This window comes from Neolamprologus brichardi, chromosome 11, assembly GCF_056152115.1.
Source record: "Neolamprologus brichardi isolate AB-2024 chromosome 11, ASM5615211v1, whole genome shotgun sequence".
Classification (NCBI taxonomy): Eukaryota; Metazoa; Chordata; class Actinopteri; order Cichliformes; family Cichlidae; genus Neolamprologus; species Neolamprologus brichardi.
Window position 1 is genome coordinate 23,777,865 of NC_142114.1, and position 19,778 is coordinate 23,797,642.

Genomic DNA, 19,778 nt, shown 5'->3' on the forward strand with positions numbered 1-19,778 from the left:
CACAGAGGACCATGCTAGCTCTTTGGATGTTAACGCCTGGGACATAATGTAATTGCCGCCTGCCCTGGTTAATAAGGGCATTGTAATATTTGCATGGAGCTGCTGTTTATGTGTACTATGGCTCATTTGAACGTGCAGCGCAGCTGTAAACAAGAGGAGAGTAGCTCGTAAAGCCTCGGCTGCTACAAAGCGAGAATGCAGACACCCATGGGGGTGCATCGGAGCTGCGTTAAAAACCTCTTTCATTGAATTACACGAGACTTCATAAAAGAGAGGGAATGAATGAAAAGAGCTGCCAAATCAACCTGTACTGTAAAGGGTTACATTTCATTTGTTTTACAGTGGGATTACCCTTTTTTACATGACAATGCTAATGAATTGTGAGGGGCCCATATGTCGGTGTGGGCGCGTTCGCCATATGTGGTGTCAGACAGCAAATCACGCAGGGGAAGTGTTTTGTGCAGCACACAGCAGCTCGCAAAGCGACAGCGCTGCACACAGATTATCACAATCCAGGGTGAGGGTGCTATGGGTTCTTTGTTTTCCCCAAACTTGGAATAACAGCAGGTTAAATGACATGTGGCTGGCTTATTATTCATCATCATTCATTCACAACAAACATCGAGGTTAAGATTTTTATTGGTTACTAGAGAGAGCGCCTTTGTCCTGATTAATTTTACACCAAAAGAGGACAGAACTGTTCTGTTTCTCTCCAGTGTAGGTTGCGTATGAACACCCACATCCCTGATGGTGTTTAGAAAATTGTTTGATCTCGGGGGAATTGTTATAATCTTTTCATTTGGCAGTGACAATGTGCTGAAACTGAACTGCGGTAGATTTCTCTGTAGATGTGACTAAAGCAGCAAAATCATTAAGGAAAAGCACATTTAGGTTTTGTTTGTTTTTATAGGTTTTCCATTTTTAATTTTAGAAAACTGTAACCTCTTCTGTCTCTCATTTTAAGGACAGTTATTTACATTTATATTTCTTTCTTTCAGTGAATTACATCACTGCTGACCAGGCTCAGCCACGGCTCAAGGACACTTCAGCACTATATGCGGCTGATTAATGTACTTTTCCATTTATCACTAGACGATCCTGCCAGCCAGCGATATGCAACCAAAACCGATCAAAAGCATGCACAAGACATGTTTCATTGTTTTCAGTGTAAACCTTTATTACTATTTCAACAGTTTTCCATACAAAGGCACATGTGGTGAACACTCATTCACAAAGATGAGATTACATAATACAAACATTGTTGCTTATATAAACAGTATGCTATTCAAAGCTAAATAGATATATTTGATCTACAAGGAAAAGGGAGATTTAGTGCAACTGATTTAATTATTTTAGACCACAATTCATGGTTTTCAAGCCTCTGGACTGATTTCAGAAGAGTGACTTTTTTTGCTAGAGATTAAAAACATAATTTCAAGCTTATCCAGGCAGATAAGTAATTGTCTTGAGCACTGGGATGTGCATGATTATCAAAAGAATACATTTTCTAAATTAGGCCAAGATAGTCTCCCTTGAATCAATTGCAAAAGCGCTGCATAGACATAGATTGTCTAAAGTAATATTTAAAAGATTTGCATAGATTATCAATCGTAATAAAAAATTTGCCACTTCCCGAAAATTAATATAGAATGAATTAGGCCCTGATAGTACTTGCCTTATTGCATTTGGGTGCATGTGTGTGTGCGGGCGTGTGTGTCGCTGTGTGTTAATGTCAAGAACAGGAAATTAAGGCAGTGTTTGAAGCCAATGTATTTGTCATGTCTCACCCAAAGATGTATCATTACACTAAAGCAGGTAACTATTATGTGCCAAACTGCTGTGCCTCAGTGACTGCTATAGGGAGCAGCTTTTAATAGTGTGGCATGTTCTGTATACACGCAGAGCTACTTCCTGCTGATCAAACACACTCCAACCATCAGGAATATTAAATGCTTGAGTCCACATTTACTCAGACTCTGGCTCATGGCTGCACAGTCGAAAGCTGCAAATATGAGATTCAATCCATCCACTGATGAAACTGCTGCTGTATCCTGTCATCTGTCACACACTCACACACACATCCTGACTGTAATTTCTGTTTCACTATATTAATAACTGGAACGTCAGCACCTCATAAACCATTTCTCTTGATGATGTCTGAAGGAATTTCTGTAAACTGATGGCTCAAAAAATAATCCAAAATAAATATGAAAAGGTTTTTTTCCCCCTAAACAATAAAGAAAGGAAAAAAAAGAGAACAGTTGCATAGAGTATAAAGACGACAGCTCACTCCTTCGCCATTGTGTCAGCTGACACACGGAGCTGTCCAATCGCAGTGCAGTATTATTCACTGCTGCCGTGGGTCTCACATTCACATGTCTTTTGAGTCCTAGCAACTATAACAAAAGAGAAAATGAGCAAAATATGGGCTACAAATCATCAAATACAACCTACATTAAGTGGAGCCTATGATAGCTGAAGACAGATTATATTCCTTCATGTCTAAACAATATTTTTTTTTACAATCAAATATAGGATAATAATTACAAAATTCAGTGCCACATCTACAAATAAAAGAATTAAGAGTCACAATTATCAAGCAGTTCCTCCAGCCTTCGGGCTGCTTATTTTCCACCGAGTCCCACAGGTTTCCATGATTGGAGTCCACGATGATGCTCAGTTAAAACACCAAAAGTCATTCACAAGCAGTCCAGGCTGAGTGTTGGTTCGAGCGATGCATCAAGAAGACATACACAGCGTTCCAGAGTTATGGCAGGAATCACTGCTGGCTCGCATGCAGACAGCATCGCCGTCCTCCTTGTTTACTCCAGCTAAAAGGCAGCGAATGAAGGAGGAGTCCCACCGTCCTCCTTTTGTGTGCTCTGTCCATTCTGGATCCCCCTGCACCAATCACATTTATCTAAAATAAAAAAATAAAAAAGAATGAGTCAAAACACACCTTGAGGCCAATCATGTGAATGTCAAAACAATTATTTGAGACAATGGACTGTGAAGTCCAATTTATGTATCAAAAGAAGGCTTGTTCTCAGTGCTCTTTAAACATGAAAAAAATACTTATTAGGTTTTTTTTCCTTGTGTGTCCTAAATCTGGCCGAGTTAAGTACAGCTTCGTGTACCAGCCAAGGGGATTGAGACTTGAAGTTGAAAGGCCTTAACAGGAGCCTGGTACGCTACAAGCTGCTAATACAAAGAGGAAGCATGTGACACACCCTAAGCTAGGCTAAGTTGGACTTCAGAAGACCATCAAACCCCCTTTTCTGTTACATTTTCGAGCAGCTCAGACAAGCAACTTAAAATATTATAGCAGGTCACCAAGTTCAGAATTAGCCAATAATGCGTCCATCTAGCTTAGATCTAGCTTAAATCAACAACCACTGCGCTAATTACCATTGTCTGAGCTATTAACAAGCATCACGTTAGCCTTGGCATTTAGCATTACGGTGTGAGGGTGCTCTATGCCAGTGAGGAAAGAGTGGGGGCTGCAGGGAGTGGCTAACAGTAGAGGTTGGCGACATAAAAGGCAGTTTCGGGTATTGGTGTCGCTTTGAGTTATTGGCATCATGGTCTTGTTTTGTTGAGAGGACTACAGTGAATAAGCTTGTTAATGGTAAATTTACAGCCCCAGCATGTGGCCTAATAAAACCAGGGGATAGAGAGGATGATGAGAATGATTGCCATTGCCATTTTGTGTGTGTGTGTGTTCAGGAGGGTGTGTGCGATGGCGATGAGGAGGGGGGTGTAGTTAGAGAAAAGGGAGAGAGAAAAGTGGAAGGCGCCGGTAATTAAGAGTCTAAAAGAGTGTGAGAGAGGCGCACACTGCTCAAAGCAAACTTTGAGCCTAGATTCCTCACTTTTTATTTATGCATCCCGACTTGAACCCCCCTCCTCCATCTTCACTCTCTCCCCCTCGCTCTTTACTTGTCTCCCCTTGCTGAATGAATAGCTATCGCAGTGCTACAGTGTCCCACACTGTCTAGCAACACCCTCCTGCATCCTCCAACCTTTTTTCAACAGCACCCCCCTCCAGTATGGTCCTGAATAGGGAGCCGAATTGAGCAAACAGTCAGGCTGTCAGCTCAATAGGAGGTCTGGCCGTGAACTTGAAGTCCTTCCCAGGCCCCGAGCCTTACATTCGGGTAGGAGGGGTGGAGATGGTTGGGGAGACAAGAGACGGTGGGGTAGGGGGGGATTGGTGGAGATGGGGGTTTGCAGCCAGACTTTTGGGGGCCCCCTACGTGCCAGTGTTGGGGGGACCCCTGCCACCGAGGTTCCCAAGCCTGGTGCTCTTGCAGGAGCAATGGGGGCAGGGTGCCCCAGCTGCCTGCTAACCCTCCCCTCCCCCTGTAGCACTCAGTCTGGGCAGGAGGGGTGCTGACGGTGGGGTTTGTGCAGGCGGGACAGTGTCTGCTCCCCTGCCAAAGCTCCTCTAGACCCTCACACACACTCGCACAAAGACGCACACATGAATACACCGATCCAGACACAAGCCGTGCCCACCCCCTCTCCTCTATCAGCTCGCAGGCCTCCCAGGCTTCTCATCATCTCATTAGCCAACGCCAGCCACTCCACTGTCTACTGTTTGCATTGTTTTGGGCTCTGCATAATTTACACAGTAAATTGAGAATGGCCTCGGCCCCCTTTGCTCAATCTACCACCTGTTTATAGAGGCCTGGCAGTGATTAGTGCACTTTGCGTTTGACACAGTTACCACAAGACTTCTCAGGAAAGCCAAGCGACTCCTTCGCTTAAGGCGGCATCGTCAAATATTCAAATTAATTAAGCTTAGTTTGACCTAATTGGGGAACTGGAATCATTAATAGTGTATTCTGTCTAAATACAGAAAATTAGTGATTTAATTTAAAGAACACATATATAAAATTTAACATTTTTGGCCAAATTATTTAAAAGAAAACAAAGTTTGATGTTAAGATGTTTCCTGTCTTTGCCAAGTCTCCTTCTCTGTTTTTACCTCAACTTGGGGGTAGTGGCAGTTTCTCTGTTAGCCCCAGACATCCTACTATAAGTTACCATTAGCACAGACCCACACGCCACAGACACAAACAAAGGGAGGTTTCTGTGTTAAGATGACAAAAGTAAGCACTGTTTACCAGCCATCTTACTTAATCAAGCCCAGCTAACGCTAATTGGTGTTTTGGTTTAAGCGGTTTTCAACGTTGGGAGCTCCCCGGTTGAAAAAAATGACGCACCACAACGAGCTCATGCAAGGAGAACAATACTCAACTTGTCTGAGCACCGACTGCCCTCCAATACTCACCACTCACTTAGAGAGAGACTTTTCAGTACTAAATCTGCCTATCATGCTCTTACAACTTTACCATCTTGTCTTTATTTTTTCCTCTCTGCCTCTCTCTGCCTCTCTCCTGCTTTGTTTTGGGCTTTTTATGTGCTGCAGTGTCCCTGTAAAAGACTATGAATCATCACTTCCACTCAACCGATGTTGCCCACCTTGACATTTCTTTTGACCTCATTTAAAGAGCTGAAGGGAGATTTTTAGAATTATTTTAAAAAGCCATACCTCTGTCACAGATTACTGTCAAAATCATTAAATATTATATCACAGTTTTTTTAGGTTCAGTGACTAAAATTTTCTTACTAAGCTGCTCAACTTATGGAGTAATCAGCTGTGCTTGTCTGTTGTCCAGAAGGCACGGCTTGCATCGTAGCTCCAAAATGGCAGGCGCCGCCATGTCGGGGCAGGCATGTGAGGATGGCATCAGAATTCCCAAACGGGAAAGAAAAACTGGCGCTTCGAGGACAGATGCCCACTGAACGCCTCCTGAGAGAGGCATTGAGAGCGGAGTGATTTAATGTGTACGCACATACAAAACACGCTCCACCCACATCAACCCTCCCCTCCTTCCCATCAGCGCATCTCATGAGTCGTGCAATTAACAAACGTATCAGAGGCAATTAAAACGGAGGGTACATCACGCCGGAGAAGGCGCGAGGGCACGGAGAGATGGAGATATTGCGATATGACGGAGAGTCAGGGAGGTGCCAATAGAAAAATGAAGCATGGCGGGCGCAGTGGGTTTGGTGTGTTACCTGCACTGACTGGTCTTCCCACTTCCATTTCATGCCAGCGTTGCTCTAAGATGGTGGCGCGGGCTGCGTTTCGCTGTACAGGAAAAAGGGGCAGTCTGCTGAGGATGGAGTGGATGAGGAAGGGAAGAGGAGGAGGGAAGAGGCAATGCAGTGGAGGGCGAGGAGAGAGGGAGGGCAGAATCAACAACAACCCCTCCTCCTTCTCTGTTTTTCAGTCTTCTTTTGCCAGCTTTCCTTCAGTAATGTGGTAGCCTGCACAGAAAACATAGATGGAGAAATCAGAGGGTAAAATTGAACATTTAAACTATGTAGCTTATCCACAAAAGCACACATGTACAGTTCACAAAAATATACAAACACACGAATGCACACGCGCGCACACACACACCTTTTCATGTCTGTTCTCATGGTACAGTCTGCCCCTGAGCATGCAAATGACTTTCATTATGTAAATGCATGCAAATCAGATCCAACCATCTGAGAATCAAGGGTGGGAAAGAAAAAAAAAACTAGACACAGAGATTGAATAAAAGAAAGAAAGAGAAAAAGCGACAAGAGAAAAATCCTTTTGAGTGGCAGGAGGCGGTAAGTTAGGTAAACGCTCTGCTGAAAACAACGCCAGACCAATTGGGCAAACACGATTACCTTCTTTTATTGTGTCTATGACCTAATTTTTTCATTCAATTTACTGCATCCTTGTTTTTTACAGAATGCAAGTTTTTTTTTCCAGGTATTTGATGTTAAAGGCTTTTCCTGCATAAACAATATATCACCTAAAATTCAAGAGCACAATTAATGTTTTAAATCCACCATTCCACCGCATACTTTGCATCTGACACCTGCAGTTAAGCATGGAAATAATGGAAATAATGTAGCATTTCAGCATCGATAGAATTATAAACAGAAGTTGAGTACTTTACATACTCACCAGTTGAGCTAACTTGGATTTCATGTAGCAAATCTACTTTTCCTTAAGCCTTTAAGGCTGACTTAAAGTCTACACTCTAAATTTAAATAGTGTCTCTGCAGCATTTCTCTATGTTTCTATGTGCATCCGTGCAAAATAATAAGCACGACTAGCTTAAAGCAAGCCATTAGGTGGCTAAATGTCATTAGCACTAACGCAGAACAACCACTGTGGATTTCAGATGAAAGGGGGAATTGTTAATTGTTGAAATCAGCGTCTGTCTCTGCCACAATCCTTCCCTCAATTACCCACACCTGCACATGCAAACCTGGGAGTCTAAAACAAAAGTAGCACAGTGCAGCCAGCTTGCTAAGTTCAATATTCCCAAGCAGGTGGACTCTGTATCTTGCATAGTTCTTGAACCCTATTCAAAGTAATCAACAAAGAAAGCTGACTAATCGGTGAACGGACCATGCTGTCTGATTTTACTAATACTCTGAGCCAAGCAGAAAGGATCCTCCATTAGCCAGAGAGGAGGGAGCCAGCTTTTGTCTCTGGGTGTCAGTAGGGGAAGGCCACGTCTGAAATTGGAATAAGGTGGTAAAACCAGGGGTGACTTGGAGTGTGAGAGAGTTGGGGTGGGTAAGCAGGGAGGGGAAGGACTACAGGGGTGGGGTATTGCTGAATGGTGGCAAACCTCTCCTAATTGGCACTTGACATTTTTTTGCCATTGGCACTAGAGTGGGCCAGCTTTCAAGCCCTCTCTGGGTCCTTGTTGGAAAAGTGCCTTATGCAAATATGGCGAATGGGCTCTATTGTGAAGCCTCTGATATTAACAGCTCACGCAACAATGAAATTGTGTGCTTACTCTGGACTCGTAGGTGTGTGAGAGAGAGCTAGACAATGGGAGCGGGAGCAGCTTCAGTCTGAACAGACCCTCCATCGGATGCTTTGCCAAGTCATTTCACCAGAATGGGCTTTTCTGAGGACCGAGGCTCTCAGTAAAAGCTTTATTAATGACTGAAACAAACAAATGCATGCACTGTTTTGCTCTGGCTCTGAGAGTGTCTCTATTTGTACTGATGCTGAATGGCTTGATTTATTATGGTTGAAAATACTGAAGGTATGTACAGAAAAGGCTTCATTCTCTTTAAATGATAGTTCCCCTCCTAAAACATCAATGTCTCAGTTCTAAATGTGAAAATGTATTCATGCTTCTGTGCAGTGCCGCACTCCCTCTGATACTTCTTTCTTCTCCGTGTGCCCGCATTGTTTACCCTTAACTCGCTCCCTTGGGTGAGCACTGCTTGAGTTCTAAAGATATCTGCAGAATCCCTTCGGAGAAAACTTGGCATGGGAGAAATGTAGCAAAACTAAGCTTTGTTTTCAAATGCAGTGAAAATGATAAGAGGCCTGTGCTGGACAGCTCAACTAAAACTTCTAAGTCAACAAGGTCTGAGGTGCTCTTGTCTTCTGACAACGCAACACAAACTTAATTTTTACATCCATGCAACTAAAAACCAACAAGGAGACAAACAGAGCAAGTGGGTAAGACAACGACAGTCACCCCCCGTGTGGTCCGAGCTCAGTCAAAGTACACCTGTTACTGCTAAGTTGCCAAACTTAATCTCCTTTGTCTGAGGAGGCCCATTGACTTTTGCAACTGCCCAAGATACATTCATTTCTATGCGTGCATAAGGGGGTGGAGGGAATGCCAGTGTTGTAGAAAATAACAGGGTCTGTCCTTACACTCTGGCCCAACAGTGAAGCCATTTTCCAAGCCCTGTTGGTGTGTTCCGTCAAGAGAAAGAGAGGCAGAGAAAAGGGGCCAAGAATCACTGGGTTATTCAGAAAGCTGTCTGGCTGCTCGGACCCGGCAGGCCTGAAAGGGAGGCAAAGGGGTGCATTGTCCCTCAGTGACAAGTGGACTAGCTCTATTGACTGTAAAGTCTACTTATGGGGGGGCAAGTAGGACCCGACCACAATGGCTGTTTTTCTATTTGACACTTGGAGTCTAAATCTGCTTGCCCAGTGCATGAAAGCTAAGACAAACCCACCACCCTCCTCCTTCTCTTTCCTCTCCCTGGCTGCTTTCCTTTACGTGCTTTCTCCTCGCGCCCTCTTTCTATTTCCAACACTGCCATGGGACAGAGAAAAAGAGAGAGCAAAGGCCCTAAGGTGTTTTTGAGGAACTCTCCTATCTTTATGCTGTTTTCAGGCAAGCATAAGCTAATGCAGTTTCTGCACTAAGTTCCCTAGTGTGAAGTGTTAGTGATATAACTGTGCCACACACCGAGCCAGAACAAAGCATTTGTACCATGACATGCGTCTCCCAGGGCACTGCTTAGGGTATAAACACAATCTGTCCAAGACTTCAGTTCCCATTTAGACCCAACAGTGTAACTGACACAAAAAAGATGCAAAGGGAGAAAACTATTCTCCACAATGCACAAAATATTTCTGCCTTACACCTGTTATATGCTAATTTCATAAATACAAACCACACCTGTGTACATATACAGGAGTCTGGATATTGGGCACATACAATCATTAATCTATCAGTTGCAATATGTGATAAAAAGCCCTACATACAACACTGTAAAACTAAAGAAATAAAGGGGAAAAGGACATGTAGGGACGTAGCAACACAACAGAGAGAGAACCAGGTACTACTTTGCCATCCAAGAAGGTGACATCTCTGGCTGTCACTTCCTGTCAGGGCCCTCGTTCCTCTCTCTTACTAGCAGAGCCCAAAGCTCAAGTGTCACACTCAGCACCTGCAATGCAGCAGGCAGGCACAACCGCAGGGCTCGAAGAGATTGACATTGCGAGGTAAGGTTGCCTCACAAGCTTTTAGTAATTTCACTTCAGTCCTGCACAACTGTTTAGAATTTGTACCCTGTCAAGCTAAATATATCCAAACCCGAGGGTGATGTTTTAGCTGCACCACAATGAGATAGCACGCCACATGTGGAATTCGCTATGTACCACCAGAGCTTTGAGACCTAGGATACAATTCTTAGTGGCCTTTCTCAGCAGGAGTAACCCTCCAGCTTTGATGGGCAGAACAGAAATCACACCTTCAATCAGCCATCAGAGGCCTTGAGGTTGAAGATCTGATTGACCAATTACTCCTCACCATGAGTCCAGGCAAAGAACCTAAAGGCTGAGATTGTTCTCCTTCGCTCACTCGTGGATCTTGTCACTAGGGGTACTTTCTGCTTGATTGCCCCTGGACCACTCCCCCTCTGAACCCAACACGTACACACAGCAGCATTCAGTGAGATCCCATCGGGACTTTCCACATGGTAGCACCTCATGCAATGGAGGCTTTGCCACGGCCCATTCACAACCAAGCCAACTGTCACGTCAAATCAAACAACGGCCAGGACCCCAAATTAAACATCTTTTCATGCAAAAGGAAAAAGGGAGTAGGTGGAACGAAGAAGAAAAAAAATCAACAACAGCTAACTTAACAAAACTGGCCTCAAACAAATTCTTGTCTGTGCGCTTAGCTGCCAGTGGGGCGTTGGGAGACCAGATTAACTCGGAGGGACCATTCTTAACTCACACAATCCTATCCAAGTTGGAACATATGTATAATTCATAGCACCGTATGCAGCTCAAAGGCCCACATTCTTTTCATATTGCATGGTCTCTTAATGCCAAAAATGCAAGCAGTAAGACTGAATTACATGGAGACAAATAAATAGAGCGTTGTCCAAACTAGCCAGCAAACTGGCAAGTCCTTTAGTCACTTGGTGTTGGCTAATCAGAGACCAGTTGCTTTGGTGAATCAGTGTGGGGTTGTTGTTTTTTTTTTTTTAGCAAGCTTGTCACTCCTAACCATGTGATACTAAGTCTAAACCCATGCATGCAGCCCCACACAGAAGGATCATGGGGCTTATTAGATTAAAAGTGATCCTGTTGTACCAACCTTACTGTTATGGATCACTGCCACTGGCTACAGAGAGCTAAAGGAAATATGTGTGGCAATGTCCCATTTATTTGTACATGACTAACAACGGTACCCAGCATTACGAGCTGCTGATGGATCAAAAAAGGGGCCTCAGACTTGAGTTTAACAAAAGGCACACACATGTATTCACACACATTCCATCACCAACAGATAGAACACAAGAAAAACATGCAGCCTACCTTTTGTTGCATCGCATTCCCGTCTTCTTTAAAATGTAGTCCATTTTCTTCTCTCATGCTACAATTCTTCTGGCAAAGTTTGCATTTTCTTGTAGGGAGGCGCATGGGGTCTTGATGCCTTTTCAGGAGTGTAATGGGATTCTTGTTACTTTCGGTTATCTAGCTTTATGAAGAATGTACATCACTCATACAGCTAGATAACCAAAGATAACAACCAACCCCTAAGGCTACCCATCCTCTCAATCTGCAGGCGAAGTAACATGGGCCAAGTTCTGACCTATAAGCAGAGGAGAAGGTTGTTAATTAAAACCTATTATATCATTATATGTCTCCACTGCTTTTTATAAAATGATTTTAAGAATTACAAACTAACTTGAGACGGAGCTAAAAATCATGTCAAAAGTCTGATTTTAGGGAGAGAAAAATCAAAGAGCAGTTCATAGCATTTCTATTGTGGCTTACGGCCTTTTTTCTTCGCTCATCCTACAGCAGCCCTTAAATGTCCTGACCCTTTATTTTATGATGTCATCATGTGGCTCCCTCACTCCGCCTCAAACAACCTCGACCAATTGGAAACTTCCCTTTGTCCGCCAAAAGCTTTGATTGGCCTGTGAGTAACGCCTGTATGTTAAAAACCCAACAAGTCAAACAATCAGCAAGAGGCATCAATTTAAAAAAAGGTTGCTGAGCAAGTCCAAACCAACTAAGGCGACAACCTTCCTTTCTCCAGCCCAGCGCCCATCCCTACAGCGCACCCGCCTCACCCGCTGACTAGCTCCATAGGAGGGTGATGGCTTCAAACACCGCCCCCTGCCATGACCCAAATGCATTTTTAAATTAAAAGAAGATCCCGGCTGTTTGACTACAAAAGGAACTGGTTTGTCTTCATTTAAATTATCTGATGCCAAAGCAGTCAGCCAATGATGGTGGTTGGCGCCAAAGCATAGATCCGGGGGGCGGGGGGGTTATTTTATATATATATATATATATATATGTAGAGAAAAATTCTCCTACATATCATGAAAGAACGAGTGCTAAACATATCCTTTAGTATCCAAATGTGTCCATAGAGACCATGCAAAAACAAAACTAAACACACACAAAACAAATCTTATCCTACATGGCTACGGACTATGCTATAACACTCACAGACACACACACTCCCTTTCACACATGCTGTGGTGGCACATGGCACGAGGCCCCATCTAATTAAGGCTGCTCTGTGTGCCCAGATCCCTGTTGTGGCAGGCTCCTCCCCCACAAACGCCACCACCAAGTAAAGCTTTACTGACTGAAGGAAGATGGAGAGATATTGAGAGAGAATGAGAGACTGACTGAATATCCTCAGTCTTCATCGCACACCCAAACCTGCGAACACACAACCTGACTGGCATTACCAGAGATGGCTAGATCTCCGTTAGCAAATAACAAATCACCCCGCCATTGTTCTCCCTCTTGGTTACAATTTACAGAAGGTCTTCTTTTTCTTCTTCGAATGCCTGAAAATATTTTGATTTCAAAGTATTTTGTTTCCATTTAGACGGCTGTCAGCATTACACTGTTCTTCATCAATGTCCTTTGTTTCAATCCACAAGGACAAAGCAAAGACCTTTAAAAGCAGAAACATGCCTCAGCTCCTAGATTGCTGCTTCAGTGGAGAACATACACACACCTAAATGTACCACATTTAGGTGTGTGTGTGCTTTCAGATGTTCAGTAGATAACTGCAGAAAATATCAAACTACACACTGTGACTTAGAAATAAATACACACAGATACATGTGATCTCTCTCTCACACATACACAAAAAATGCAATACTATTAATAGCTAATTTGATGTATTTTAGCTATAGACTACATTAAGTGAATCAGAATATTTAAAAACTAAATGTTAAGATATAACTTCCACTTATTATTAAGTAGTCTTTTGCAAAACTATTAGACTTCAGTAGGGTATTCTTTTAATGCAATCATATTTTACAATAATTAAGGCTACAACAATAACCTAATATTTTTTTTATTTCTATCTAGAAAACTAGAAGTGTTTTGCAGCATCAATTTAAAATAAAGTAAGTAATTTTGTTTTCAATTTTAGTGTTTAGTAGGGTTTTTTTTAACTCATTAGTAATTCATGGTAATTATTCTGGATGCAGCTGGTGCAATATTAACATTTAAATAAATATTTTTTTCATGATTTTCAAGCTGAAAAAGGAAAAAAAATCATGATTTTAATATGTTCAGACTGCATTGAATTATTTCAGTTATTTTTGCTTTTTCAGTCATAGTCCCCTAAGTGCTGCATTTCATATAATTCTGTTAATCTCATACAATTGCATCATGTTGACTGCTGCCTTATTGTCCCCACAGTGTTCAGCTTTCATGATGTTATTATTAACACCATGTGTTCACAAAATGAAGTTTGTAAAAAAATATATATATTTGTTCTTTAAAAGTTTAAATGAGCCAAAACCCCTGGTTTTAAGTCTTCATTTGGACCCCTTTCTCCAAAATTTCAAAGCATAAATGGAGCTCCAGCTTCTTGATCTCCATTATTTAAACAAACCTCATCAGGCCCTGCTATTGGCCAAAGATGAGCATGACGTCAACAAATCCTGTGCCTCTAATTGGGAAAAAAAATATGCAAAGGTGCAGAGCAGATTAGCAAGAAATGGATTCATATTGCAAAGTGTCATTGGTTCTCATCTGATTAAACCCGCGCGATAAGTCCCATTAAAACGTTTCATTTAATCGCGACTGAGCGCTGCGTTTTGGAGGCAACAAAGGCAATTGTGCAGGAGGGCAAAAGTATTTTACTCACATTTTAAGCCACGTTAAAGGATGAATACAGAAATAAACAGAGTGTAAGTCACACTGTGGTGAGGCAGGCCCACTGTGCCTGATGAGCATACGCACAGTTTTTGCAGTGATAGGGCAACTCGCCTTAAAATGACGCTTTGCAGAAATTACGCAATTAATAGTAATTTCCGCAACCTATGACAAAATACTGTGACGTTTAAAATAAGAGCCCAGATTTTGACATGCAGCTTCGAGTGTCTTCATCTTATTCTTTGTTAGATTTTAAACTTGCGTCTGCACTTCATATATTTATTATTATTATTATTATTATTATTATTATTATTATTATTATTATTATAGATAAATACACTTGTAATTTTTTTTGAAAAGCAATTACGTCAAAATAAAACATATTATTCCACCAAACTTTGAAAAAATAACCACGGAAGCCTGAGGGTGATATGAGTGACAGTGAGAGCTGGTTATCCATATTACCTACAGTAAATCACGTGTTGTGAGGCCGCTGAATGTCTCTCCAGCGGTTCCTGGAAAAAAGAGACGATGATTTTACTCTTCAAAATGACTACAAAGCCTAACTGCCCAATTTTGGTTATTGTAGACTTTGTTTAACCAGCAAAGATCGTCAGAAAATTCTATTTTGTCACGACAAGGACGAAATATTTTTTAAAACAAAAACTCCGATAGTAGGTGAAGTAAGGTGGGTACCGAGTGATACTTCAGCAGTAGTACTTTTAATACTTTGTCATCTGTATTTAATAATGTACAACCTGCCACTTTTACAGTGGTGTTGCAAATATCTCTAAAATACACGGTGCATATGAAGTTCATTTAAAGCCCTGTACAGAAATCCTCCCTTTATTTGTTCCACCCCACAGTTGCCCATTGTGTGTGTGTGTGTGTGTGTGTGTGTGTGTGTGTGTGTGTGTGTGTGTGTGTGTGTGTGTGTGTGTGTGTTGCTAGATAAATACTCTAAAGTTGCGTGGCCAATATATTTTGGCTTAAACTGGAAAATGAATCTGAATTTTGTGCAAAGGTTGCGCAAAATCGTTGTTTTCTAAATTCTCCCCTCCTCCCTAAGCCTGCATACAAATTAATACCCTCATGTTCATCATGTGAAATATTTCATAATCTCCTTTTTTTCTTTTTGCTTCAAACCCCCTGAAAGCTCAACGGCCTCAGTTTTTCTCCCCTAATGTGTCCGGGGGCGCACACGTGTTCTCTGTACAGGCCTCTCGGCGCACACGTGTGGACTGGATATTTGGCCTTGTGATCCCTTTATCCGCCAACCATGGGTGTGAACACGATCACTTTGTCTTATTACGCATGCATTGCAGGTCTGTGTGCTAGTAATCCTCATATCTGAGCCACATGGTAGCAAAGAGTCCTGCAAGGGCTTAATTTGGGGGGAAAAAAGACACAAAAGGATTTAATTTTTTCCCCACATCCTGATCGTGTCAAATTTTGTTGGGTTTTCGTGCCATATGTTGCCTGTCTCTGCAGCTCCCGCTTCTGCAGCAAACAGAGCTTGAGAAGTGACCCTGCTAAGTGCCTGGAGGTGTGTATGAGAAATGAAATCAAGGCTGGAAGCGCCTTTTGGCCTGTGTGGCTCTCTGTGAATCGCTTTGTATGCACACAATGCGTCATAAAGGCTGGGTCTGAAAAAAGAGTACTTTTTCTTTAAAACAGAGACAAACCACTTCAAATTAGAAGTTGCTCTTTCACACACGTATTCCACAGTGCAGGTTTGTTTCCACATGTTTTAGCTGTTACTTTCCACCTGTGCACTACTCCATATTCTACTAAGTGAATCAACCCATAATTTTTCTTTCTGAAGCTTTCAATATCGATTTGTATTTTTTAAGCACACTGAATTAAGAGACAAAATGTCATGAACACTGAGTTGCCACTTGGTTTTCCTCTCAACAGCTGCCATTGTGAGTGAAACATCACCTCCTACTTTACCCTCATCAGAGCATCAAAACAGAAACAAAAATAACGGTAAATTCAGAGCCCAGGACCTGCTGCTCAAACACACAGCGCCCATATTCGCCTGCTGCTGACACATCCAGCCTGTGTGCATCCTGCTCCGTTATGCGTGCAGATCGGCGGCGTGCACGGCGCGGATGCGAACGGTCTTTCCTCCGTGATTTTCGCCCCTAATCCCCAACCGCTTTCGCCTTCCCCCCTTTGGAGAAAACACAGATTATATTGATACTCACGCCGTCGCCTGGGAGTCTTCGCGGCGTCCGCTCTCCAAAACCGAGAAGCGTGCGGCTCGGGAGATGGAGACCAACTGAGTTGCCGGAGGCTGGACCGCACGGTCTTCATGGCTGCGGCTGGCCGTGACGTCTGCCTTGCTCCATCCATTCAGCTTCCCTCGGACGGGTTTTCCCCCTGTTTTATTATCATCCCCATTATTTCTCTCGGAGGTGGATCTCGCCTCCCCCCTTCCTCCCCGCGCTGTCCCCGGTACTCGCCATTCCTCTCGTCAGATGCAATATGAACTCAAAACATGCCTGCTCTAAAAACATATAGGCTACCACCACCAAGGCCCTCCCCTTTATGACACGATGCAGGTCTGCTTTTTTGTCTCCACCCTCTAAAAAAATGAAAGCATAAGTGGTCTTGAATAAGGATGCAAACTCAAGTTCTGTTCTCATGGATAAAAAAAAAAATCCTCGAAACTAATAATCTGAGTTAGTGTAGAATGGCTTTATTCGACGTCATATTTGAGACTACAGATACCAAAATCTTGGCAACACTCCTTATATTGCATGACATTTGGTCATCATATTAATAATCAGTTTTCTAATTGATTATAAACTGGTATCATCAGCTCAATCAAATATTCAGCATCGTCTCTGCTGTCTCTATTTCAAGTCTATTTGGGAGTTTCACATATCAAGGGTGTCGTTGTGAGCGTCGTTTTGGACCATGTGGGATTATAAAAAGTTTCGTGTAATCTTGTCTGGCTACTAGTATTCATTTGACACAAAGCCCCCGGCGGAGACTGCGGCCTCCGCTCATGCCTGGATCAAGTGCGCACATCCACTATTCTCATTGTCTACGTCTTTGATACAGAGGAGTCCAGGAATGTGACCAGGGGGTGAAGACCGTGCAAATCAGCTTTTACTGTCACCGCCGAGCCCAGAGCCCGCAGACAAGAGCCAAGAAAGGGGGTCTGGGTCACTTGATTATCATAATAATTAGATCGCGGGGATAAAAATCTCCTTTGAATAAATTACTGGTTCAATAGGAGGCGCGACTGCCAAAGAGACAACTTTGTCAGGCCCGGGTTTGTTGTCAGGGGGTTCTCCCTGCCTACCAATGTCCCGGGCTCCCCCTTTCTTTCTCTCCAAATTTTGGACGCTTTCCTGGAGATCAAACTCTAAATACGGCTACTGTTTCTCTCCTCCCCTCCTCTCGCCCTCGCCGATGCCTGGTTACCGAGTTCGGGCAGGCAGGCAGGCTAGTCTCGAGCTCTCGAAAGCAAGAGTGGTTGGTGGTGGCTAATAGGCTAAGGACCGGGCACAATAGGTTGGGTGCACAATCCAGCCGCCCGCCCTCCTCCTAGCCCCCATCACTTCTCCTCCTCCCCTCCATCAACCCTCTTATTCCATCGGCTGCATGGGAACCCGGACACCGAGGTGCACCAGGGGCCGCTCAGCATTGTGGTGGCACATCCCAAGTTCATTAGCACCCATCAGGCCATTCCTGCAAGGCATAGCAGTTAACCCAGCCTCCCACCACCACCACAATCTCCTCCCTCCCCCCCCCAACCAGTTTACTCTGCAAAGACTTTCTGAATTTTTCTGCTGGTTAACCAGTCTTGTATTGCAGATTAATTAATATGACTGAAAAATAATCACAATTTTAAGCTGCAAGTTTGGTGACAATAGAGTAACAACAGAGTAGTTTTTATGACTGTATTTATAACTTTTTATGACTACAGCTGCAGCCATAAGGCAACTAAAATATAACTAAAAGATTTAATATAATATGTTCCTTATTGGAATATAATCACAATAATGCCATGACCACCAACGGAATCACATCCTCTGCTTTATTAAGAAATTAGAAATGGCATAATGTTAAGATGTGTCTCTACAAGTTAAAGTTCTGTATTCCCTACTACCAGTAAGACTGCCACAACACACAAAGCTGTTGCATGAATTTGTGCTTGTTAATGCCAGTCAGCATTTTCTTTCAGTGTTTTACTGAGGTAGGGTTTGGTTTTTACCTGGTACCAGAATCATTCACCGGATCAGCTCAACTCTTTATGCGATTCATTTAATAGATCTGCGTCTCTTACAGAAGCAACATGAGTGTGACTGGCAACTCTGCACCCGAAATACACCACAACGTCAAATGACAGGAAAAGAAGCCGTAATTAAAACATGTAGGAACCGTCAATGTTCTGCTCAATGCTTCCTACCCCCAATGCAAATATGACACCATTTGGAAGGATGTGTAAAATCCTGCCAGCAATCTTAACAGAAAACTGCAAAATATAATGAACTCTGAAAAAAATAATTTGTCTCTTATAGTCATAACCAACAAAACCAGCGTGTGCACAAACATCTTTTTACATGCTCCTAGGTTTCTAATAAAAGGCATTATTGTTATATGGCATCTTCTCCTGCACCCATCTATTGTTATATGCTTAATACTCATATATATATATACACGTGTGTGTGTGTGTGTGTGTGTGTGTGTTCTAATTTATTTATTTTCTGTACTATAATCTAAAAAGATCACTATGTTGCATTCCCACCTGTCAGGTGTAGCCTATTGCTCTGCATTTGACTGACAAGTGTTTTTGTTTTTTTGTCCATCCTTTACGAGGTCTCCTAAAGGCTCCTCTAGTAGCAGGTATATTCAACTTCAGAAAAGAGAAACAGATTTTGTGCTTGTTTTTATGTTTAAAAGCATTAACAAGATTAGACAATATTACTAATAACTGCCATCTGAGAGCATCGTCCTGTCATGCGTTTGTCTTTTTCTTTGTTTACATTTGGATCCGACATTGTGTGTTTAAACCAGCAGCAGGATGTGTTTACAGCCCACACACATTCTTCACTGAGCTAAAAAGCCTCCGTGAGCCAGTTTAGCTGCTGACCAGCATGTAAAAGACTATCATGAATGAAAACCATGGGCCAAAAAACAAAGAGAGAAAGAAAGAAAAAAATTGGACTCAGGGAACAGCGCAGGGATACAAAGTAGTATTTGGGAAATGATCCAGAATTTGAAAAGAAACTGTTTTTGCTGGCTTTTTTGTCTTTTTATGCTCTTTGTGTAAAGGCTTCATGTATTTAAAGATCATATTGTATAGATAAACATCTTAGAAATGACATACACGCCACAAATGAAGCATTTTGTCTTTTTCAGAAGTGCATTGTTTGGGTAATTTATCATCAAGGATAATACACAATGTGCAGGATTCGGTCCCTTCAGTGTAAAACGCACAACATTACACTAAATACAAATACAGATTAATTTTAAGAACACAGCATTTTTTAAAGGTAGCACTCTATCCAGACCCCCACTCTCATCTTTCACATGAAACGTGAAAAGACTTTACACTTCCTCCATGTTAGTATAGTTTAGGATTTTAACACTTTAATCCATTTGTCCAGTCTGTTCAGAACCAGTGATCATGTTGAGCTCTTAATTGCCCCTGTTTTTTCCATGTATTTCAGCACCAGGTAGATATTAAATATCGTGAATAAAAATCTCGATTAAATCACGCGACAGCATATTTTTCTCCAAGACTTTGCAGGAGATGCAAGCAAACATAAACCAGTTCATC

At 42.4% G+C, this 19,778-nt stretch overlaps 1 long non-coding RNA gene across 1 annotated transcript; it reads right to left on the bottom strand.

The window, feature by feature from the left end:
* Positions 1-1,162: 1,162 nt before the first annotated feature.
* Positions 1,163-16,362, bottom strand: LOC102780508 (uncharacterized). The gene is made up of 4 exons (XR_436922.3): positions 16,189-16,362; positions 11,153-11,429; positions 6,088-6,339; positions 1,163-2,920 (listed from the first exon to the last, which is right to left on the bottom strand). It is a non-coding gene; the product is annotated as an uncharacterized LOC102780508 (long non-coding RNA).
* Between the last annotated feature and the right edge of the window lie 3,416 nt (positions 16,363-19,778).